The sequence below is a fragment of the Dama dama genome, chromosome 19 (genome assembly GCF_033118175.1).
Source record: "Dama dama isolate Ldn47 chromosome 19, ASM3311817v1, whole genome shotgun sequence".
Lineage (NCBI taxonomy): Eukaryota > Metazoa > Chordata > Mammalia > Artiodactyla > Cervidae > Dama > Dama dama.
This window is the reverse complement of record NC_083699.1, coordinates 86308011-86334493: the sequence shown is the minus strand read 5'-3', so window position 1 is coordinate 86334493 and position 26483 is coordinate 86308011. Positions and strand designations below refer to the sequence as shown.

At 39.8% G+C, this 26483-nt stretch overlaps 1 non-coding gene across 1 annotated transcript; it reads left to right on the top strand.

The window, feature by feature from the left end:
• The first annotated feature begins 14646 nt into the window (after positions 1-14646).
• TRNAC-GCA (transfer RNA cysteine (anticodon GCA)) lies at positions 14647-14718 on the top strand. Its single transcript has one exon. It is a non-coding gene; the product is annotated as a tRNA-Cys (tRNA).
• The last annotated feature ends 11765 nt before the right edge of the window (positions 14719-26483 follow it).

Below are 26483 nucleotides of genomic sequence, written 5' to 3'. Positions count from 1 at the left end.
AAGAGGCATGAAGAAGAAGCTCACAGGGCTGCTATAGCACAGAATAGGAGGATTGGCTTATCTGAGGAATTCAGGAAAAGTTTCTCTTGAGGAAGTGGAAACTGAGCTGAAATGTGAAAGATGAGTAGAAATTCACTAGATAATGCTGGGAATGAACAGCATTGCCTGTAGGAGAAATGAACCTTAGAAACAATCTAAATGTCCAACAGTCGGGGATTTGTTCAACAAATCATGGGGCATCCATATGATGGTACAACATACAGTCACTCATAAGAACTAGATAGATGTATATATTTTGATTGATATGAAAGATTTTCAGTGAAAAGGCCATAAAATATTATGTCTGGCATGGTTTCATTTATTAAAATATATCTGCATAGATAAAAGCATAAAATGTCTAGAAGGATATACTCAAAATGTTAATAGTTCTTATCTATGGAGGACGGGATTATAGAAGGCTTTCAGTTTCTGCTTTCTACCTGGGCATATATTACATTTATAATGTGAAAGAAAATTAAGAAAGAAATGACTATTTTGGAAAAGAAATGATTAATTAAAACCTGACCCACTTTACAGAATTAAAGGAAATCAAAACATCTCTTGCACTTTCAGCTGTGCTCTTAGCGGGAGCCAGTTAGTGACAGGTCAGATCAGTGGGCCCCTTGGGTGGGCAAAGGGTTACATGTTCAGGTTCCACAGAAATTTCAAGTCAGCTGGCCTGGAGAGGGAAACCTTCCTCCTCACCCTTTCTAGGCTGCAGGTGGGGGGTCTTGCAGGAGGAGTGAACCTCCTTTTGTGGTCTGCTCCTGGGCCCAGGAAGGGACAACCCTTTGGGTCTCTTTTCTTTCTGAGCCATCTGCCCCCTTCTGCTGGGCTTTGTGTAGTCCAGGGTTCACTATGAAATTCTCCATTCAATCTTCCTTCTGGTTGCTCTTGAATTTATTTACTGTCTCAAACATGCACATACTTGAGTCACCCATTCAGCTACTTACTCACCTATTCATTCATTCACACATTCTATTATTTACTCATTTGTTCATTTACTCCCACATTCACACTTATTTACTCAACTGACCTTTACATCTTGGTCATTGTAGGGATAGTGGAGAAAGGTGGATTGATTCAGTTTGGAATCCAGGACTGTCTGCTTTGGCCAAGGGCATTGGGCAGACCCATCTTCCTTCTCTGATACACCTCTGCTCTGCTGGTGGCTCTCAAGCCAAGTGCTTCTCAAACATTGATGTTTGCATGAATCACCTGGGGATCTTGTTAAATGAAAGATTCTGTTTGAGTAGCTATGGGTGAGGCTTGCTTGCCCAGTCGCTTCGGTCATGTTCTACTCTTTGCAACCCCATGGACTGTAGCCTGCCAGGCTCCTTTGTTCATGGGATTCTCCGGGCAAGAATACTGAAGTGTGTTGCCATGCCTTCCTCCAGGGGATCTTCCAGAATCAGGGATAGAACCCAGGTCTTCTGCATCTTCTGCATTGCAGGTGGATTCCTTACCATTGAGCCACTGGGGAGTCTTAAGCATTTCTGACAAGAATCCAGGTAAGACTTACATTGCTTGTTCTCAGACCACATTCTTCTTCCAGTTTGATTTGAATTTCAGATAAACAATGAACTTTATTTTTAGTATATGAATGCCCTAAATAGTGCATAGGACATATTTATACTAAGTCTTTATTAAATATACTAAAAATTTATTTGTGTTTATCTCAAATTCAAATTAAACTGGGCATCCAATATTTGTATTTCCTAAGCCTGGCAAGCTTATGTATGATCTGAGTCACAAATATGAATCACATATGTAACTAAATTTTCTAGAGCTTCATTTTAAAGAGGTAAGTGAATTAATTTAAGAATATACTTTATTTAACCCAATATATCCAAAATACCATTTCAACATATAATTAATATAAAATTATTAATAAGCTATTTCTCATTCTCTTTCTGTGTTGTTTTTGAAATCCAGTGTGTGTTTTACACTTAAATCTCATTTTGAATTAGCAACATTTCAAGGGCTTCCCTTGTAGCTCTGTTGGTAAAGAATCTTCCTATAGCGTAGGAGACCTGGGTTTGATCCCTGGGTTGAGAAGATCCCATGGTGAAGGAAATGGCAACCTACTCCAGTATCCTAGCCTGGAAAATCTCAGAGACAGAGGAGCCTGGTGGGCTGTAGTCCATGAGGTTGCAGAGCCGGGCACGACTGAGCGACTAACACTTACTTACTTAAGTGTGCATGTGGCTTGTGCCTTTGTGGTGGACATCTCAAGTCCAGATCTCCCCAGATAATCTTATTTCATTGACCTGGGGCATGAGCTTTAAAAGCTCCCAAATGATTCCAGTGTGCAGCCAGGCTTTCACCTCTGCTCTTCAAGGCTGTCCGGTCACAGATCATTCAGTAATGAGTGACAGCTGCCACAAGAGGGAGCCAGCCTCTCGGAATAAAGTCTTCTAAAGCTGCATGGTCTTCGCTAGCCAGGGACTGGAGAAAAGCTGAATGAATCCACCAGCAGGGGCTGGACCTGTTCCTTAGTTCCCCTCACACTTGCTTTCCCAGCTAAGGTTTCTCACAGCCTGGGTGCTATTGCAGAACTCTCTGTTAATTGATCCATAATTATCCAGTTCATCTGCAGCATCTTGATCTCTTCTACCTTGTCCCGTCTTCATAAGGTCTTCCCTCCCTTAGCAGTGTGGTAAGGTACAAAGACCAGGTACAAACCAGGGGTCCTAGAGATTGCGATCGCATTCCCAGCTCTGCTGCGTACAAGCCAAGAACCCTATCAGAGCATCCCATGACAGTTGCCAGCTTCTTCACTAGTGTGGAGATAGTCAATCTCATAAGCATGTCGAGGAAGGACAACATGTGATGATATACTTGGTGATGATATACTTAGTGCCCAGGAGATGCTCCTGAGAAAGTAACGTGAGGTAGACGCTCAGAAAATAAAGCTTCATTTCCTCTCCAACCTGCAGATGTGTTGGAGGTCATGTGACACATCTAAGTCCCCAAGCTTGGCTGTACCACAGGATTGCCTAAGGAACTTAACATATAAATCCTATTTCCTGATCCTCCCAGAGATTCTGACTCAGTAGGTCTGGATGAAGGGATTATGAATTATAAATTCTAAAGGAGACTTCCCTGGCAGCCCTGTGGTTAAGATTCCGTGTTTCCAATGTAGGGGCCACGTGTTCGGTCCCTGATTGGGGAACAGATCTCGCATGTTGTGTGGTGCGGCCAGAAACAGAAATTTAAAAAACGATCTTATACAGTCACTATGGAAGACAGTATGGAGATTCCTTAAAAATAAATATTCCTTAAAAATGAATAAATTCCTTAAAAATAAAATCACCATATAACTCAGCAATCCTACTACTAGGCATATACCCTGAGGAAACCAAAACTGAAAAAGACACATGTACCCCAAAGTTCATTGCAGCACTATTTACAGTAGCTAGGACAGTGTTGGAGAAGACTCTTGAGATTGAGAGTCCCTTGGACTGCAAGGAGATCCAGCCAGTCCAACCTAAAGGAGATCAGTCCTGGGTGTTCACTGGAAGGACTGATGTGAAGCTGAAACTCCAACACTTTGGCCACCTCATGCAAAGAGTTGACTCATTGGAAAAGACCCTGATGCTGGGAGCGATTAGGGGCAGGAGGAGAAGGGGACGACAGAGGATGAGATGGCTGGATGGCATCACTGACTTGATGGACATGAGTCTGAGTAAACTCTGGGAGTTGGTGATGGACAGGGAGGCCTGGCGTTCTGTGATCCATAAGTTGTGTCCAAAGAGTTGGACATGACTGAGTGAATGAACTGAACAGAACTGAACTGAGGACATGGAAACAACCTAGATGTCCATCGACAGATGAATGGATAAAGAAGCTGTGGTACGTATATACAGTGGACTATTAATCAGCCATGAAAATAAACACATTTGAGTCCGTTCTAATGGGTGGATGAGCCTAGAGCCTATTATACAGAGTGAAGTAAGTCAGAAGAGGAAAACAAACACCATACATTAACATACACATACGGAATCTAGAAAGATGGTACTGATGAACCTATTTGCTGGGCAGCAATGGAGACACAAACATAGAGAACAGATTTATGGACATGGGGTGGGGGTTGGGAAGGAAGAGAAGGTGGAGTGTATGGAAAGAGTAACATGGAAACGTATGCATTACCATATGTAAAACAGATAGCCAATGGGAATTTGTTGTATGACTCAGGAAACTCAAATGGGGGCTCTGTGACAACCTAGAGGGATGGGGTGGGGAGGGAGGCGGGAGGAAGTTTCAAGAGGGAGGGGACATAGGTATCCCTATGGCTGATTCATGTTGATGTTTGGCAGAAACCAATACAATATTGTAGAGCCATTATCCTTCAATTAAAAATAAATAAGTTTAATTCTTAAAAAACAACCTTAAAAGAAGTTCTCCAGGTGATCCTGAGAAGCCAGTCTAATACTGGTTTTGTGGGTAGTCTGGGAACCAATGACATGTGGAAGGAACTGGTGATTTCGAATCAGGGGTTCTGGGCTTCACTTTATGTTTTGCTGTTTACTCAACTTCTCTGAGCCTCAGTCATCTCAGTTAAAGAAGACAATATAAAACACTTTGCCCAGGAGGTGGTGAGATATATAAGGCAGAGTAAGTACTGGGTAGCCATGCTCCCTCCCATCCCCATCTCTTCCTATGTCCCCTCTTTCCTAATTCCCTGGACGACCTGCTGCTTCTTGCACAGGCCATTCATTCTCACCTCCCAGTCACTCCATAACTTTCCTGCTGCTTGGGATGTCCTTTGCTCCTTTCTCTGCCCAAGTTGGGCCAGCTTAACCAACAGCACTATCTGCTTCCCTTGAATCTCAAATTAGATTCTGTCCTTGATGTTCTATTGCTCCACCCTGGTTTCAGATTCAGTATCTTTGATCAAGTGATGAGTTTAACATGAGTCCAGTTCAAGTAAGGCCTTTCCTGTTCCCTCACCACTCTTCCCACCCACCTCCCCACCCTGCCTCCCACTTCAATCAACCCCAAGGAGCTGGACTCCTGGGAGGCAACGGCGCCATAGAAGAAGGAAGAGCACCGAAGACAACTGTACCCTCCTTTTCAACTGCAAACTTTTAGCCCGAAACAGATTTGCTCTACAGCAAACCTATCAAAAACAAAGCCAGAAGACAAATGCCAAAAGGTTAATATCTTATTAGATCTCATATATAATCGTTGTTAAATCAAGTTTGCAGTTTTGATTAATATCGTGAATCAGACGTTCTGATTTTTCACTTGAGACAGTAATTGTATCTTAAAGTGAGTGTAGATTGTCACCCAAGAGTGAGCAGAAAAATCATGGGCAGCTTTCACCTAGTTGCAGAAGAAATTTACACTCACTGACCAAACATTAAAATGACAATGTTGTTGTTTAATTGCTAAGTTGTGTCTGACTCTTTGAGACCCCATGGACTTTAGCCCACCATGCTTCTCTGTCCTTGAGATTTCCCAGGTAAGAATACTGGCAATACCAGACCCAAAATAAAATTGCATTTTTATTATGTCAACAGTGGTAACTATTCAATGTACAGGTCATACGTAGCATTCTTAATGGGATAACTTTTTATGCTGTTGCCTCAAAATTTACCCAGTGCTTTAAAACACTGTATAGTATTCCATCATTTGCATATACTGTAATTGATCTCATATGACCTAGCAATCCCACTCCTGGGCAAATATCAGGAGAAAACTCTAACTTGAAAATATACATGCACTCCAATATTCATAGCAGGAGTATTCACAGTTGCCAAGATGTGGAAGCAACCTCTGTGTCCACCAGCAGATGAGTGGATGAAGAAGATGTGCTATATATACAATGGACCATTACTTGGCCGTAAAGAGAATGAAATAATGCCATTTTCAGCAACATGGATGGGTGTAGAGATTATCATACTAAGTGAAGTAAGCCAGGCAGAGAAAGATATCAAATATCATATGATATTGCTTATATGTGGAATCTAAAAAAAATTATACAAATGAACTTATTTATAAAATAGAAATGGACTCACAGACATGGGGGAAAAAAACTAAAGAGGAAGGGGGGGAGGGATAAATTTAGAATTTGGGATTAACAGATACAGGCTACTATTTATAAAATAGATAACCAATAAGGACCTGCTATATAGCACAGAGAACTATATTCAGTATCTTATAATAATGAAAACTAATCTGAAAAAGAGTATTTTATATATATACATATATATGAATCACTTTGCTCTATATCTGAAACATTGTAAATAAACTATACTCCAATAAAGGGAAAAATTCAGTTAGTTTATAATCTATCCCATATAATGTATATTTCAGTCAGTTCAGTTCAGTTGCTCAGTTGTGTCCGACTCTTTGCAACCCCATGAACCGCAGCACGCCAGGCCTCCCTATATTTAGTTGTTTCTAATTTTTAAATTACAATTATTTATAATGTTATCAATGATATTGATACCTCAGAACATTAACTCCTTCCCCTTGTTTCATTATTTCCTTAGGATAAACTCCCTGAAGTAAAACATTTGGTATGAGGATAAAAAAGATATACATTTAAAATTTTGAACATATTGGTCTCTCAAAAAGTTAGATCAACTTATACTCCTGCTAAAAAACAGTATGCTTAAATGGCAATTTTCCATATTCTCAAAAAATGAGGATTATCATTCTTTCAAGAAAGAATAGTTGGAAGTAATGCCCTATTTTAACCTGCAATTCTTTGATTATTATTTGCCAAGTAAGTATCTTTTTTTGTATTAGTGAACATTTTTGGACATTTTTATTTCTTCTCTTTTGATTTGCTTGTTCATGTTGATGAGTAAAGTTTTAATCAGCTTAATAATTCCATTACAAGGTTGTGTCTTATATCTTCTTTTAGTGAAATTAATGTCAAGTTGGTGGGCAGAGGTCTCTACCTTCCAATTATATATAAGATTAATTACTGTTTTAGATTAGAGTGCTTTTCAGATTCTTATCTTCTGTGTAACTCAAGGTTATATGGTATTTCTATTTATTTTGGGAGAAGAATGTGAGTGTAGCATGAAGCTCACTCCGACAGAAATAAGGTTATTAATGTGGCCTTTGCTTGGGGAGGGAGCTGCCTCTGTGTGGTACCCACTCATTGATTCTAAAAGCCAGGCCATCCAGATCTATTTGAAACAACATTTCAGGATTTTTTTTTTTTCCATTTCCAGAAGGATGTTTTTAAGACCAAAAAGAAGTTTGCTAATGAGACTAAACTTGGTTTGTTTTTTTTTTTTTTTTTTGGCTAGAGAGTTAAATATAAATGTATCTGTCTGATTAAGCACATACAGATAGGTTCTGTGACGACTTTCATTGTTCTCTTCATGAAGGAGCTTTTGAACATCTTTATCTGTGATAACACATAGAATGGTCATTCCTAGTCCTTTGGCAGTGACCAGGTTTCTGGGGACCTTCTCTGTGTGTCTCCGCATCTTTCTTGTGTCCCCACATATCTTTATATGAGGTGAAGTGGTGACATTTGTTGTTGGCTGATTGATCATTCCAGCTCTTTCTGTCATGTTCCATTCAGTATTAACGGCCTACTGTAATCCTGAGAGTAACTCTCAGGGTTTTCTTCCAGTGTGTTTTGCAAAATACAGAGAAGGAGCTGAGTTCATTGGATGCAAACCCAAGGCAATTTTCCTTCATATGTGTGTGCCTGAGTATGTGTTCAGTTGTGTCCGACTGTGTGATCCCATGGACTGTAGTCTGCCATGCTCCTCTATACATGGAATTTTCCAGGCAAGAATACAGGAGTGGGTTGCCATTTCCTTCTCCAGGGGATCTTCCCAACACAGGGATCAAACTCTGATCTCTTTGTCTCCTGTGTTAGCAGGCAGATTCTTTACTACTGCATCTCCTGGGAAGCTGCCTCTTCAGTGCCCACTCAAGCCCAGTCTTGGAAGAGTTCTTCCCTGCTCATAGGTGACATCCCAAGCAAGGCCCATAACTTTCTCAATCATCCTTAGACACAAAAATTTCACAAATCAGAGAGACCAAAAACAGGTCCCATTTCAGTGGTCATTATGTCCACTGTAACAATGGTGTGTGCCCAGCATATTTGCGCCCACAGAGGATCACTTGTCAACATTTCATTCCCTCTATATGACCAAATTATTTTCAGTATAATCATGAATGGAAACAATTAATAACAATGGTCAAAGAAAAAAATGTGGATAATGAAGTTCTTTTCTCAAGTGTATAATTATGTCAGTAAGTAATATGTCAAAATAAAACATAGTACAATACAGGAAAGGGGAAAAGGAATGAATTAATACTTTATACATATTTAGGGTTTAAAAAAAAAAATTACTCAATTTTGCATACTGTTTTAAATTTTAAACCAAGAAAAACTCCAAGTGGTCTCATAGAATGACCGAATTGAAACACTTGTTCTTTGTCTTTGCAACAAACATGCTATCATACTTATTTCAAATCTCCTGATTAAATGCAGGGACATGGAGTACCACAGGAGCTGGAAATAATGAGCTATGCCTGAAGCAAACACAATGATTCTGAACCCTTAATATTTACTCTTAAAACGAATGCATGTAGCTAAGTTTGAGTGTGTCAGGGCCGAATGGGTAGCAGGAAATTTTCTGAATTAACTTCCAGGCAGAAAAGGTTTATTGAAAGAAAAGTAATAAAAATATCCCAATTTGGAGCCTACATGTATAATACTCAAGAGAATCTACAGCAATTGTTTAGATATTAAACCAACAAAAGATATCTTTGGGGAGGAGACATTTATCATTGATGTTCTATAGAATTGTCACATGATGATGATAAAAAGCTGATTGATGTTGAGTAGATTTTATTATTGCTTTTAAATTCTCTACACACAACGCCTCCCTGATTCCTTGACACCATATCTGCTCTGGAGCTTGGATTCAATCCTCAGGAAAACATAGGAAGAAGATCTGAGTTTTGGTCATTGAGTGAAATGGGGCTGAAGCGTAGCTCAGTGGTAAAGAATTGACCGGCAGTGCAGGATACACGGGTTCCATCCTTGGGTCGAGAGGATCTCCTGGAGAAGGAAATGGAAACCCACTTCAGTATTTTTGCCTGGGAAATCCCACAGACAGAGGAGCCAGGGGGGCTACAGTCCATGGGGTTGCAGTAGAGTCGAACACTGCTTAGCGACTAAACAAATTAAAGAATGGACAGTTATTCTCTTAAGCATCTGAGTTGGTGCCTGGAAATTACAGCTTGTTATTCCAGAAACTGCTTCTTGGTGCTCTGATGTTCCCTTTCTCTCTCTCATCTGAGCCTGTATGGTATAGCTTCTGTTGTATGGATAAAAGAGATTTTTAACTCCTGTTTTGGAGAGAAGAATCACTTTGTGAATGGGATCCACACTGAAGTGCATGCCCCCCTCCTGAGGTGAAGGGTAGGGGTAAGGAGAAGCATGAATGTGTAACCTCAGGACACGATCTGCACAGAATTCAGAGAGCATCCATGCTCAATGTCAAGTGTGTCACAGGGGCCCCTTCCCTCAGCAGGACATTCCACACCCTCATCTTCTTTGCCAATTCCTGGCCTGAGGCTGTTCTGGGAGTTGAAATGGCAGGTGCCCTTCATTTCCAACGTCTTCATTCTGTAAAGCATTGATCTGAGTGTCTGTGGCAGAGAGGCAGGGGGCTACAGTCCTCAAGGGGGCTCTTGCCTAGAGCGATGGAAATTTTTCCGAAGGTGAAATCCAGCGTGGCTTCGCAAATGACCATTGGTGAGTGAGCCTTCAATCAGGTTGCCTCTTTGGTGGTGTTTCAGCTTGCAGTTAGCCCCAGAGTCCTCCGGGGCTGGCACAATCGGTGTGGTCCCCCATCATGTCTGATAACTCTCCAGAGCCTCCCTGGGGTTGCTGTGCCCATGCCAAGAAGGCGCCACAGCAATTAAAGAAGGTTTTCTTCCTGAGCTCTGGGGTGCATTTATCTTCAAGCTAATGTTACAGTTGGTGCCTTCTTTTGCCAAAGCTCCATAACAACTGGGCCTCTTATTCCTTCACAGCCTCATCACGGAGTGAGGGGAGGGTTCCAAACAGAACAGAACAAAACCCTTCCTCTGGTGAGGGAGAAGAGCGCTCGTTGAATATCCATTAGACTCAATAAGTCAGCCTCATTTCAAAGGCATCTTGTTGACCTATCTCAGGTCCTGCAGAAGCTGTGACCCAGAAGAGGCACTGGGCCTTTTGTCCCCAAGGGCTGGCGGGACGATGCCCTGCTGGACAATGGGGAGCGTTGACAGAGTGCTCCCATTTATTGGCTGAGCGACTACATCAGTCATTCATTCACAAGCACAAGGTCTAAATTGCAGAACCAATTAACAGCACTAATAGCCCTTGCCTGAATTAATCTTTGAGACAAAGGGAGGAGAAGTGGAAGTGCTATTAGCAAATCAAGCTGTACCATCCCTGCTTTATTGCGCAAATCTCAGTGACTGTATGTGGCTATTGTGCGCTGACTGCAATTACAGCCCTCATTTAAAAATGATTAAGTGGTTATAATTATTTTTCAATTAAAACTCATATCTTCCATTTATGCAACATTTCAGACTTCAATTAAACTTCTTTTGAAAAGTGCCACTGAACCAAAAGATTCCTGTTCCCTCTTTGAACCAGGAAACCTGAAACTCAACCCAGATAGGATTTTGATTGCCAACCTTCAGAATTCGTTTGATGAAATGTGATGAGTGTTCCCAAGCGAGACAGAGATGTGTGGTACCTGCTGAAAGTGACCACCACCACCAAGGGCGTGAGGGGAAGGAGAGACAATTCAGGCTCTTCCTGGAGATTTGTGACGACTGAGAAGAGAACGTTGTTCTTGCCACCGGAAGACAGTGTCACTAGAAGAGGTGACATGTGAGGCCAAATGTGTAGAGCATTCAGTTGTGCTCTTGTGACACTGACAATTGCTGTAAGAAAGGTCTGAAGTTATTTGTTTATTTATTTATATTTGGCTGTGCTGGGTCTTTGCTACTGCTTGGGCTTTTCTTTAGTTGTGGTGCACGGGCCTCTCGTTGCGGTGGCTTCTCTTGTTGCAGCTCCCAGGCTCTAGAGCACAGGCTCAGTAGCTGTGGAGCAGGGGCTTAGTTGCCCTGTGGCCTATGGGATCGTCCCAGATCAAGGATCGAACCCATGTCCCCTGCACTGGCATATTCTTAACCACTGGGCCACCAGGGAAGCCCAGGTGTGAAGTTTTGTGCAATCTAATTCATTTAAAAATTAGAGTAGTTTTAGAGTTTTACCTTTAAAACCAATCTTATTTGCTTTTAACGACTTTTTTGAGAAGGAGAGAAAGGAACTGCTAGGCATTAACTCTTAAACCATAGCCTATCCTATCTTGCTAGTGCCCATAATCAGAGTACATCTTTGGAGTCTGGGCCCTCATGGGGATATCACTGATCATGTGTATGGTGGTGGAGTAAAAGGTATAAGGATCTGGGTCTGGAGGTTCCAATCAGGACTGTGTCCCAGAGTCCCACTCAACACTAGGGAAGACTGGAGCTGTAACAGAAATTCTTGGCCTCAGAGAGGCAGTGTAAAGTGTTAGTTGTTATCCACATGCTGGCTGATATTGGCCTCCTATTTTAACTGGATATTTTGAGTCAATAACCTCAGTTTTATTCTGGCTGTTGGAGGCATGCATGCCACATGTAATAAGTTTAAAGCTCACACAATTAAAAGAAATTATTTATAATCCTTGTTCCTTAGTAACAAAGTCGTGGTTTCTCTGACCTAATTCTGGCTCTGGTGAGGAATATTGTGTCTTAAGAAATGAAAGACAATGGTAGTCATGAAATCTGGAGTCTGTACTATGGACTGGACCCTGCCCAAGAAACTCAGACAAAACTGATCGCTCCTTCCTACAAGGAAGAAATGTACTACCGTGATGTATCTTTTCCCTTAAATGCTAAATAAAATATGTCATCTAATATTATTCATACTCTCAAAGTATCTTAGGTTTTTCTAAAATAGGATGATAATTGTAGAAGAATAGAAAATATGGGAAATAAGTCTAAGACAAAAAAATCAAAGCAAACCAAATTACCTAAAACCACTGTTAAGGAATTCATGTGGTATAATATCTTCTAGTATTAAAAACTCCTTCATAGATCACAGCCTTATTGTGGGGAATGGGCTTGCATAACTCAGTGACACTATGAGCCACACTGAAATCAGATTGATTATGTTCTTTGCAGCCAAAGATGGAGAAGCTCTATCATCTATTTACTGAGAAGTCAGTAAAAACAAGACATGGAAATGATTGTGGCTCAGATCATGAGCTCATTATTGTAAAATTCAGTCTTAAATTGAAGAAAGCAGGGAAAACCACTAGGCCATTCAGGTATGACCTAGATCAAATCCCTTGTGATTGTACAGTGGAGGTGTCAAATAGATTCAAAGGATTAGATCTGATAAACAGAGTGCAGGAGGTACATAGAAGCATTACTACGAACAAAGCCAGCGGAGGTGATGGAATTTCAGCTGAGCCAGTTCAAATCCTAAAAGATGATGCTGTTAAAAGGCTGCACTCAATATGTCAGCAAATTTGGAAAACTCAGCAGTGGCCACAGGACTGGAACAGGTCAGTTTTTCATTCCAATCCCAAAGAAGGGAAATGCCAAAGAATGTTCAAACTACCATACAATTGTACTCATTTCACATGCTAGCAAGATTATGCTCAAAATCCTTCAAGCTAGGCTTCAGCAGTACGTGAACTGAGAATTTCCAGGTATACAAGCTGGGTGTTGAAGAGGCAGAGGAACCAGAGATCAAATTGCCAACATTCACTGGATCATAGAGAAAGCAAGGGAATTCCAGAAAAACTTGTGCTTCATTGCCTATGCTAAAGTATTTGACTGTGTGGATCACAGGAAACTGTGGAAAATTCTTAAAGAAATGGGAGTACTGGACCACTTTACCTGTCTCCTGAGAAACCTGCATGTGGGTAAAGAAGCAACAGTTAGAACCAGCCATGAAACAACTGTTTGGTTCAAAACTGGGAAAGGAGTATGCCAAGGCTATATACTGTAATCTTGATTATTTAACTTACATACAGAGTACATCATGCAAAATGCCAGCCTGGATTAATCACAAGCTTGCCAGAAGAAATATCAAAAACCTCAGATATGCAGATGATACCACTCTAATGGCAAAAGTGAAGAGGAACTAAAGAGTCTCTTGATGAGGGTGAAAGAGGAGACTGAAAAATCTGGTTTGAAAATCAACATTCAAAAAACTGAGATCATGGCATCCAGTCCCATCACTTCATGACAAATAGAAGGGGAAAAAGTGGAAGCAGTGACAGATTTTATTTTCCTGGTTCCAAAATCACTGTGGATGGTGACTGCAGTCATGAAATTTAAAGATGCTTGCTTCTTGGAAGGAAAGCTATGACAATCCTAGATAGCATATTTAAAAGCAGAGACATCACTTTGCCAACAAATACCCATAAAGTCAAAGCTATGGTTTTTCCAGTAGTCATGTATGGATGTGAGAGTCAGACCATAAAGAAATCTGAGCACTGAAGAACTGATGCCTAGGAATTGTGGTGCTGGATAAGACTCTTGAGTCCCTTGGACTGCAAGGAGATCAAACCAGTCAATCCTAAAGGAAATCCTCCCTGAATACTTATTGGAAGGACTGATGCTGAAGCTGAAGCTCCAATACTTTGGCCACCTGATACAAAGATCTGACTCATTGGAAAAGATCCTGATTCTGGGAAAGACTGAGGGCAGGAAAAGGGGGTGTCAGAGGATGAGATGGTTAGATAGCATCACCAATTTAATGGACATAAATTTGAGCAAACTCTGAGAGATAGTGGAGGACAGCCTGGCATGCTACAGTCCATGGGGTGGCAAAGAGCTGGGAACGACTTAGTGACTGAACAACAACAACAGTGTTAAAAAGTTGTTTATAATTAAAGTTAGATAGCATTGTTCCTGTTACCCTGAACATCTCATTGGCCCATTGCCAGGAGAGCTGGGCTGTGTGATCTCCATCCTGTAAGGTTGCATCTGGGGCCCGGGGAAAGGATCAAGGATTTTCTGAGTTCTGTGTTTGTGCCTAGGGCAAAGAAACCTATGGGAACTTCTAGATTCAGAGGAGAATGAGGACTTATGCTTGGTGCAGACCAGCATCAGAAACAAAATGGAAGCCAGGTCATGAGTCTCTGGATATTATTTTTTAATACTGGACACGTAGGGCTGGAAGTAAAGAGGGTCCCTGAGGACATGTGGAAGTTCAATTTCCCAATTAATTAAAAAGATATATTTTATTGAAGTATAGTTGATTTATAATGTTGTGTTAATTTCTGCTGTGCAAAGTGATAAAGTGGTTCAGTTATATATAGATGTACATTCTTTTCAAATATTCTTTTTCATTATGGTTTATCATAGCATCCTGAATATAGCTCTCTGTGCTATACAATAGTACCTTTTGTTTATCCATTTCGTATGTAATAGCTTACATCTACTAACCTCAATCTCTCACTCCATTGCTCCTCCAACTCCCTACCCCTTGACAACCACAAGTTTGTGCTCTATGTCTTTGAATCTGTCTTTGTTTTGTAGATAAGTTCATCTGCTTCCCTGGTGGCTCAGATGGTAGAGAATCTGCCTGCAATGCAGGAGACCCAGGTTCAATCTCTGGCTAGGGAAAATCCCCTGGAGAAGGAAATGGCAACCCATTCCTCATTCTTGCCTGGGAAATTCCAAGGACAGAGGAGCCTGGTGGGACACAGTCCATGGGGTCACAAAGAGTTGGACATGATGAGTGACTAACACTTTCACTTTTTTCACTTTCATTTACGTCATATTTTAGATTCCACATATATGTGATATCATATGATATTTGTCTTTTTCATTCTGACTTACTTCCTTTAGTGTGATAAATTCTAGTTGTACCAATTAATGTTTCAATAAAGCTTGTTAAAAATGAATTATTATTTTCAATTTTCAGATGTACATCTAAATACTTTTTATTATGTCTTTCCTATTTCCTCCTGAACTGACAACTTTACATCAGATATTTTATGTAGTTTCTATAACCTACCTATGATGTAGATGGTACAAATATACATCTCCAGATAGGATTAAAGAAGTTATTCAGAGAGGCTAAGAATTTTGCCCTGGTCACATAGCTACTAAGTGGCCAAACTGGGTGTTCCATCTTGGCACAAGCACGACTATTTTTTAATCACAATGACTTTATAGAAAGTTTGATCTCTGGTAGGCAAGGACCTTCCTCCCTTGCCCCACTGCCATCCCTCAGTCCCGCCCTCTCCTCACCCACCCACCTTGTTCCTCTTCTTCAAAATAATCATTGATTTTCTTGACCCTTTACTCTTCCATGTGAATTTAAGTATGAGTGTGTCACATTCCATAAATAAAACCTGCATTGTGATATTGATTGGAATTAGGTTAAATTTATGGGTTACTTTGGAGAAGACTTGACATCTTTATGAGATTGTCTTCCTATCTATGAACGTGGAGTGTCTCTCTGTTTAGTCAGGTCTCCTTTCATGTACTTCAATAATATCTTATAATTTTTTCATAAAGCACATCTATTTATTCCAAGACTCCTTACAGATTTTAATCTTTTGGTGTTGTCAATGGGATCCTTTTCTATTATCTTTTCTATTTGATTATTACTATTGCATAGAATTTCAATTGATTTTTATATATAAATCCTGTCTCTAGCAAGCTTGTTGAATTCTCTCAATTGCAAATAGATAGGTTTATTTCCTCTTTTCAATTCTATGCTTGTATGAATTGAATTGCTTGTATTCAATACCATGGTGGACAGAAGCAATAATGTAGACATTTTTGCTGTGTTTTTGATTTTAAAGGGACAACTTCTAACATTTCACCATTAAACACGCTATTTCTGTTAGGTTTTGATAAATACTCTGTCACATATTAAATAAATTATTTTTGAAAATAATAATAATTTTTATTAGGATTACTTTTAATCCTGATCAATTGTTAAATTTCAGTAAATCTTTTCCTGCATCTACTAAGCTAATCATGTAATTTTTCTCATTTAATCTGCCATTGTGGTATTAATAGACTTCCTTGTATTCCTTCCTTCCTTTCTGGGATATGCCCTATTTTATCAGATGATACAATAATATTCAATTTAATTATATTTTACCTATGATTTTTCCATCTCCATTTCCATTACAGTTTTACAAATGAATTGATCTATAATTCCTCCCGTACTCCCTTTCTTTTCTCATTTTTGTGCTGAGTCTATACGTTCCCCCACTGCAACAGAGAAGAAGAATCCTTGCTCCATAGTGGATCTATTCCTTCAGCTCTTACTTTTTTTTTTTTTTTTTTTGTGCTCTGTTTCCTGTGCTTAGTTGGCTGACCCTGTACTTTGTAAAGGAATGTTGCCTTTCAGGTCAGTTCAGTTCAGTTACTCAGTCGTGTCTGACTCTTTGAGACCCCATGGACTGCAGCACACCAGGCTTCCCTGTCCACCACCAACTCCCAGAGCCTGCTCAAACTCATGCCCATCAAGTCGGTGATGCCATCCAACCATCTCATCCTCAGTCATCCCCTTCTGTTGCCTTCTACCCTTCTCAGCATCAGGGTCTTTTCCAGTGAGTCAGTTTTTCACATTAGGTGACCAAAGTATTGGAGCTTCAGCTTTAGCATCAGTCCTTCCAGTGAATATTCAGGACTGATTTCCTTGAGGTTTGACTGGTTTGATCTCCTTGCAGTCCAAGGGATTCTCAAGAGTCTTTTCCAACACCACAGTTCAAAAGCATCAGTTCTTTGGTGCTCAGCTTTCTTTATGGTCCAACTCTCACATCCATACGTGACTACTGGAAAAACCATAGGTTTGACCAGACAGACCTTTGTTGGTAAAGTAATGTCTCTGCTTTTTAATATGCTGTCTAGGTTGGTCATAGTTTTTCTTCCAAGGAGCAAGCGTCTTTTAATTTTATGGCTGCAGTCACCATCTGCAGTGGTTATGGAGCCCAAAAATATAAAGCCTGTCACTGTTTCCATTGTTTCCCCATCTATTTGCCATGAAGTGATGGGACCGGATGCCATGGTCTTAGTTTTCTGAATGTTGTATAATTGTGTATTAATATACATAATAGTACATTCTCAAGGCTCTGCCTCTCAGGCTTTACCTTTAATGGTATAACAGTTTTCCATTCACATAGAGATAAAAAGTTGCAGAACAGAAGGTTGCAGAAAATAACAATTGCCTTGTTGGAGGTTTACAGGAACATGGCGACAAGACATTTGTGGACATATGCAGGACCAAAGGATTCTGACACCAAGAAGTTTGCAACAATCAACCACACCCCGTCCCCTTTTAGTATAAAATAAACCTGAATTCCAACTCAGATTAGATGATTCTGTGGGACAGTAGTCTTTCATCTAGGTCTGCTGGCTTTTGGAATAAAATTGCTATTCCTTGCCTCAACAACTTGTCTCTCGATTTTTTGACCTTTCGTGTGGAAAGCAGTGTGAAGATGGAATCAGTAACACCATGAGTTAATTTCCATCATTCCATATTTTTCCATTGTTTGAAATGGTTTATGTGTGATTAAGATTATTTATTTAGCACACACCTTTGAGTACTTACTGTGAACCAGGCTCTTTTCTAGTCCCAGGAGATACTAGCCCCAGGGTAAGGGATAAGCAGAAGCCTCCTTAATATTTTGCATATTTATTAATATTTTGCATATTCCATAATACTTTGCATATTCCTTAATATTTTGCATATTCCTTAATATTCTGACCAAATTTCCTGGCTCTAGGTATTTAGGAGTGAAGAAGAGATTTTTTTCCTCTTCAACTCAGTTACTTTCATGGTTTTTGGCTCATCAGCCTTCCTATTCTTCTTCATTTTGCTTTTTAGATTTTTTTCCTAGGAACTTTTCTAGAACGTTTGCTTACTAATATGTTTAGAGAAAATTATTTATAATGTTAAATTACGATTTTTAGTCTCTGCTGTAGATGTCTTCCCCCACCATGATATTGTTTATTTCTGCCTTTTCATTCTTACTCAGTCTTGTTAAAGTTCTGTTTAAAGTTTAATCTGTCTTGTTATTATTCAACTTATTATTCAATTTATTACTTTTACAATAAGCCATCTTTTAGCTCCTATTTTCTGCCCTTAACTTTACTATTTTCTTCCACTTCGTTCCAAAGAAACTTTTGCTTCTAGCTTCTTGAAATGACCACATAACTAATTTATTTCCAATGTGTCCATTTAAAAATGCATTTCTTTAAATATCATTCCCACTGAAATGAATCACAGCTTCTTGAAGAATTGCTTAGTCCAGATCTGGGACAGGAAATGTACAAAATGAGCCTGGAACATCTGTCTCAATAGATAACAAAGAAGCTATCAAAGACTACCAAGGTCATAACAATAGGACCCTGAAGCCTAATTAAAGGGATTCATTGTCATTGGCCAAAGATGGCACAATATGACCATCAAAAAGAAAAATATCTGCAGAGGATTGAAATACATCATACATATTAAAATCCATGAATTCATAATGATACTAAAAATATCCTTCATAGAATCTTTGATGTTAGGAGATCAAATCACTATTTTGAAAACCCTGTAAAGGGAAAGTGTCAGTGTTTATCTTGCTTCTTCAATGCAAAGTATACCTCAGTTGATGAAGGAAAGCTCTCTTTAGAATAATTTTTGTTAATGAAAAATGACAAGCTAGGAGATCGCCACTTTGCAGCTCCTAATGGTCAAACGAAGGTGAGCAATAATCACTGATGGTTTCTAAAATCTGAGTTGATGTGCTGGAGGTACACAGCATCACCTATGATGTATTCTTGCCCCAAATCCAAACCCTGACCAAATTAGATCTCAGCATCTAACTAATAGTTTATAGGAAGTACAGGGAAACAAAGAACATGTTAAATGGCCCCATAGGGACAGAATCAGTAAAATGCAGGCAATAGGAAATTCTGCAAGGAAAACACCAGGCTTTTTTTCAACAAATAATTAGCAAGAAAGAGAGAGGGAGAGAGAGAGTTGAACTTACAAATTAAAAGATAACTGAGACACATAAACCCAATGCAATATATGGACCTTGTTCAGAATCCTGATTCAAACTAACTAACTATATAAAAATTATTGAGGAATTATTGTTAGTTGTTTTGGGTGTTATGATAGAATTGTGGTTTGCCTAAAAAAGAGAGATGCTTATCTTTTAGAAATACACACTGAAGGATTTATGGATAGAATGATATAATATATTTCACCCTAAGATAGTCAAATGCTGGTTCCAAATAGGAAAAGGAGTACGTCAAGGCTGTATATTGTCACCCTGCTTATTTAACTTATATGCGGAGTACATCATGAGAAACATTGGGCTGGAGGAAGCACAAGCTGGAATCAAGATTGCCGGGAGAAATATCAATAACCTCAGATATGCAGATGACACCACCCTTATGGCAGAAAGTGAAGAGGAACTAAAAAGCCTTTTGATGAAAGTGAAAGAGGAGAGTGAAAAATTTGGCTTAAAGCTTAACATTCAGAAAACTAAGATCATGGCATCTGGTCCCATCACCTCATGGGAAATAGATGGGGAGACAGTGGAAACAGTGTCGGACTTTATTTTTTTGGGCTCAGAAATCACTGCAGATGGTGACTGCAGCCATGAAACTAAAAGACGCTTACTCCTTGGAAGGAAAGTTATGACCAACCTAGATAGCATATTAAAAAGCAGAGACATTACTTTGCCAACAAAGGTCCGTCTGGTCAAGTACCTATGGTTTTTCCAGTAGTCATGTATGGATGTGAGAGTTGGACTGTGAAGAAAGCTGAGCACCGAAAAATTGATGCTTTTGAACTATGGTGTTGGAGAAGACTCTTGAGAGTCCCTTGGACTGCAAGGAGATCCAACCAGCCCATCCTAAAGGAGATCAGTCCTGGGTGTTCATTGGAAGGACTGATACTGAAGCTGAAACTCCAGTACTTTGGCCACCTCATGCGAAGGGTTGACTCGTTGGAAAAGACCCTGATGCTGGGAGGGATTAGGGGCAGGAGGAGAAGGGGACGACAGAGGATGAGATGGCCGGATGGCATCACTGACTCGATGGGCATGAGTTTGAGTAAACTACGGGAGTTGGTGATGGACAGGGAGGCTGACGTGCTGAGATTCATGGGGTTGCAAAGAGTCGGACATGACTGAGTGACTGAACTGAACTGAACTGAATAATGGCTGAAGCTGGATAATGGATACACAGAGTTTTATTATACCCTTCTCTACTTTTGTTTGAATTTCGCCATACTTAAAAAGAATGTACCTAAAGTTTTTAATTTGTTCTTCACTGGGACTTGGAATGTATGAAATTTTGTGTGAATCTTGTAAGAATAGAGTCTTTTTTTCCTACCTTCTTCTGGTTTTTCTGTACTCAAGCCCCACTGGCCTTAAAGGAAAGATGTTCTGGGAGCTTGTCTTCCTGGTGCAGGATCCCAGGGTTTGGGTCCTCAGTAATGGAGCTTGGATTCCTCACTCCTGGGGAAAACCTTTCCAGTTGTGATTAAACTCCTATTTGTGGGTCCCCTACCTGGGAGTGTTGGTCTTGACTGTACCACATTTCCACCCCTCCTACTCATCTCCTGTGGTTCTTTCTTTAGATCTTTAGTTGTGGAAAACCTTTTCTGCTAGTTTTCAGGTCATTCACACCAATAGCCGATCCATAAATAGTTGTAATTTGGTGTGCCTTTGGGAAGAGGTGAGCTCAGTGTCTTCCTGCTCTGCCATTTTGGCCAACACTGAATTGTTTGTTTGATATTGAGTTGTATAATTTCTTTATATAATTTGATATCAACCCCTTATCAGATATATTACTGGAAAATATCTTCTTCCACGCAGTAGTTTGTCTTTCGCTTTGTTGATGGTTTCCTTTGCTGGGCAAAAGCTTTTTAGTTGGATTTAGTCCTATTTTTTTTTTTTTTTTTTTCCCTGTTGTTGCCCTCACCTGGGGAGATAGATCCAAAAAAATATACCTAAGACTGATGTCAAAGAGTGTACTGGTTATCTTTTCTTCTAGAATGGTTTCTGGTCTTACATTTAAGTCTGTAACTCATTTTGAGTTTCTTTTTGTACATGGTTAAATAAATTGTTCTGGTTTCATTCTTTTGAACTTAGGTGTGCAGTTTCCCTAACACCACTTGTTAAGGAGATTGTCTTTTCTCCATTGTACATCTTGCCTTATTTGTCATAGATTAACCAGCAATACATGCATTGATATATTTTGGGGCTCTCTATTCAGTTCCACTGATCTATGTGCCTGTTTTTGGGTGAGTATCATACAGTTTTGATTACTATAACTTTGTAGTATAGGCTGAAGTTGTGGACCATAATACCTCCAGCTTTTCTTTGTTATTGTTCATTTCTAATTTAGTTATATCAAGAAATGTTGTCTGTGTTGAATGATTTTATTCCTTGAAATAATTTGAGACTTCTCTTGTCACCTAATGCAATGTCAAAATCAATTTTAAAAATAATTAAAAAATAAGTGTTGCAATTAAATTTGTAAAGGATATGTTATTTATTTTGTGGGTCCAGAATTATCATATCTGTTAGATCAACTTGCTAATTATATTGCTCTTTATTATTATACTTTTTAAATTTGCGTGATCTATTGTTTTTTAATAGAGCTGTATTAACATTTCCTACTGTGATTGTAAATTTTAAAATTTTCTTTGAAACTTTCAAGCTTTTTACTTTATACATATTGAGCCCATGTAATTTATTTACCTGATTTATATTTAGAGCTTATTCTGGTTATCTATCACTGTAAAACAGAGTATGCTTTGTGGTAAAACACATAATATTTTTATTATGCTCATGAATTCTGAGTTAGGAATCTGTGCAGGGAATATTGGGGATTGCCTGTCTCTTCTCAGCAACCTGTGGGACCTCAGTAATGAAGATGCAAATGACTTGAATGGGTAGGCACTGGAATCACCTGGAAACTTCCTCACATGAAGTCCAGAGCCTGAGCAGTGGTGACTCAAAGGCCAAGGCTAATGTCCAAGAGACCCACACATGGCCCTTCATGAGTCTGACCTTTTCATAGCATGGCATTCAGCTGGGTTCTGAGAGGGATTGCCCTGATGAGGAGAGTCTGGAGAGCAGACATTTCGAGAGAACAAGGAATAAACTGCAAGACTTCATCTGACCAAGCCCCTCGGAAGTCTCATAGCATCAGTTCTATTTCATCCTACTGATTTCCACCCTACTGATTTCCAGACTAAAGCCAACTCAGTTTCAAGGGCAGGGAAAGCAGATTCTCTCCTCATGGGGAGTGGCGGGGTCACACTGCAGAAGAATATGCGGGATGGGAAATATTTTTGTGGCCAACTTTGGAAAATATAATCTGCTTCAGAGTCTATGCTGTTTGGTGCATATTTGCAGCATTTATTATTCCATATTTTCTATTTGAATGTTCCTCTTTTTATTATGTTGTAGTCCTCCCTTATTTTTATTAATCCTAATTTTTATGCAATTAATATTGCTTACTTAGTTTTCTTTTTGGTAATATCTACATTATGTATTTTTTTATTCTTTTGTTTTTCCATCTTTGTTTTAGATTCATCTTTTAAAAAAATCCTTATAATCTCTATGACTTAATTGGTAATTGTAATAATATAATTTGTTTACATGTATTTTGATTACTAATATACTTTAGTCAATTTCACTATCTTGGAAGAATGCCTGGCACGTAGTAGATTCTCACTATTAGTTACTGCTACCCTGATGCTGGGAAAGACTGAGGGCAGGAGGAGAAGGGGACAACATGGTTGGATGGCATCACTGACTCGATGGACTTGAGTTTGAGCAAGCTCTGGGAGATGGTGAAGGACAGGGAAACCCGGCATGCTGCAGTCCATGGGCTGCAAAGAGTTGGACACGACGGAGCGACTAAACAACAGCGACAACTACTGCTGTTACTGCTTCTACTACTATCACTACACATATTATGCTTGAATTCCATTTCAGAGCCCTTAATCATGAAACCAGAGATAGCTTTCTCATTTTCTTCTTACTTATTTCCCAAACTTCTCTCCTGAAAAATGTTGTACCAGCATCTCTGTTTGGTAAAAGTGTTCTTCAGGGACTTTCAGTGTTTCCTGATATCTGGCAAGGGGAAGACAATTTTGTTCCTGGACCCATAACCATGGGGAATTTTCAGCATGGTTTCAACAGGCCCAATGTCAGATATCCTGATTAAGAACATATTTTATCACTTACTCACTGCTTAACTTTGGACAAGTTACTTAACCTTTCAGAACCTCAGTTTTCACATGTGGAATCTGAAGATGTTGATTACAATGAAAAGTAAATGAAATAATGTGGAGTGCTTATTACAGTGATTTTAAGTGGAAAATAATGGTCATTAGTATCATTTCTAGGAACACTTCTAAGTCAAGCCCTAAGCTGAGCCCTGGGTACTGCATTCAAGAACCTACTAGTGGGCAAAGAAGTAAGCCTCTGGTCCCATCTTCCCCATGGGGACACACACCTTGTCAGGATTTCTCCTTACATGGTCTGCAGGTAGCCTTTGCCATCTTAGTTTCACGACATGAAGTTGATCCAGATATCCTTTCCCAGAAGTGGTCTCATTTATGGTATGAGCATATGTGCTGCCCATTGTGAGGTTTCTAATCATCTGCTTTGAAGATGAGGCTTAGCAGCATGCAAGGGCCTCGAAGGGTAACAGAAGGGCGCATGCTTGCTTTAAACAATTTAACCTTATTCTTTCTGCAGTGAGTTTCTTCTTCAGGGCTTATGGTTTCATCACATTTACAGCGTGAAGTGAGGCTAAAATTCAGCAGCTTTCTCCCCCATCACTCATGCACCTTCTGGGCCGGGCTGTACCAGGCAGGGGTGGAGGTTACTTCTGCCTAGTAAAGTCCCCAAAGTATCAGAAATAAGCAGGATATACTAGGGAAAGTTGACTCATGCTACCATATTCCTTCTTGATGGGGGTAGTGTCCATGGTTCTGATGAATGCCATAGAGTTGGAAGGCTGCTTGGAACTAGAACTGCCTCCCTCTCCCTTTCAGCTGTTTTTGTCTTCCTGTATTCTTAGCGCAGTTTCATCCAAGGTGGGACTGACAATCTGTGTGGACAAATATTGTGTGTCCTCAGAGGCTACCTGAATCTCTGTGCATCACCATCCTCCACCAGCCATGCTAGTTACAATACAAGTGTCCCTTGGAATGGGCACATTTTTTCTCAAGCTTGTTGGCAATCTGTGCCAGGCTTAGAGTAGGTGCAGCCTTGGGAAGAGTAATGCATTAGTAAAGTCCAGTGAACAGCCTGTCAACTGAACTGGCACCAACAAGGTTTCCAAAAATGCTGCTGAGGAGCTACCAAGAGTCCTGTCAAATTGGGAAGAGCACGCCAACACTTGTTTCAAATTAAGTATATGTAGTACACTATTCTTTCCCATGTTCTGTATTCATGCCATAGAAATCCCTTCTTTTGCCCTTAAATATCTTCAAAATATTTTTTATATAAAGGCACAGCTTTCCTTAAAATTCTGACAGTTTTATAAAGACATGATTAATATTTATCGATTACCTAAACACTTGCCAGTTATACACACGCCACCTCATTCAATCTGCACAAGTCTAGGTGAGGTAGTGCTTATTGCCTTCAGTTTACAGATGGAGGAATGGAAATGAGATGAAATAAATTGCCCAGAGTCACACAGCTAGAAACAGAACATTCAAGTAATATTCCCAAGGTCACACAGAACTTAAATGTTATCATGGAGGCTTGAACGCAGGTCTTGTGATTTCAGATAAAATACTCTTGTTGTAGCATATGACCAGCCCCTCATTTCTGTTTCATAAGTCACTTAATCTTGCCTGGTAATTCACCATAATTAATCTAATACTAATATTTTCTTCTCTATTCACCCTTGCAAGTTGACAAGCACTGGTTGACTGGCTCTGTGATCCAGGTGGGCGTTGACTCATTACTTCCCAAGGCCCCTCCTCATGGGGGCCTCTTCCCTTACTCCTACTTGACTTTCTACTTCCCTTGTAATTATCTGATTAATATCACTTTTTCCCTAGACCATAAACTATGCTCACTGCATATGCAGTGCAGGGTACACTGCAGGTAGTCAGAATTTTTTTAATCTAATGAATGAATGGATAAATGAATAAGCCCCTCCACCTGACACTCCTGTCCATATTCTTTTGATTTTGCCTTTCTGATTTTATCAACTGTTCCATTTCAGCTTGAACCTTCTGCTCTAGCTCACCTGGTCTTGTTCCTTACTAACATGCTCCTTGTTCTTGTCATTATCCATTTCTTTTATGATGTTAGCCCTGCTTGAGATATCCTTTCTATCCCATGCACGTAAATTTTTTTCCCCTCCAATGCTGATCAACTCTCTAGCCTCCCATGAAGTCTTCTTTGAACATTCAGACCATTACAGACCACTATCTTCCTTTTTGTATGGCTACCCATCTTTATTCACCTCTCCAAGCAAAATGGCAACCTCCTTGATTAAAAACAAATAATATTAGTTTTGTGCATTCCTCTGCAGGCCATGTAGTGAATAATAACTGGTAAGTGATAAATGATGATTGCATATGATTTGCTGGTTCTACCACTCAGCAACTGGGGAAATGGTCATACTGTGTAACATCTCTAAAGCTACATGCCTAATGGTAGTGAAAGTGAAGGTTGCTCAGTCATGTCTAACTCTTCGCGACCCCATGGACTATACAGTCCATGGAATTCTCCAGGCCAGAATACTTGAATGGGTAGCCTTTCCTTTCTCCAGGGGATCTTCCCAACCCAGGGATCAAAACCAGGTCTTCCACATTGCAGGTGGATTCTTTACCAGTTGAGCCACAAGGGAAGGCCAAGAATACTGGAGTGGGTAGCCTATCCCTTCTCCAGTGGATCTCCCTGACCCAGGAATTGAACCCAGGTCTCCTGCATTGCAGGCAGATTCTTTACCAACTGAGATATCAGGCAAGCCTCAAGGTAAGAGAGGAATAATAACATCTACCTTGTAAGGCTGTTTTGACAATTAAATGAGATAAACTCTGTAAAGAACTTAGTACCTTGATTGTATTTGTTACATACTCAATAAATGATATTCAGGATAGGCCAAGTTATAGTGAAGAAATAAGCAAGCCTAAAATTTCAATGACTTAACCAAGTGAATGTTTATTGCTTGTCCATGCTATAGGTTTATACATGTCCAACAAGGATTGTTTTTTTTAATTCATCAGTCACTCAGGGACCAGGCTGACAAAAGTTCATTTTGACAAGTGCATCCATGATCACCTTGGAAAGGGGAAAGAATTGTAAGGAATTGTGTACAGATTCTTAGAGCTTATTCCTGAAAGTGGCATGTCACTCCCACACGTATTTCATTGGCCC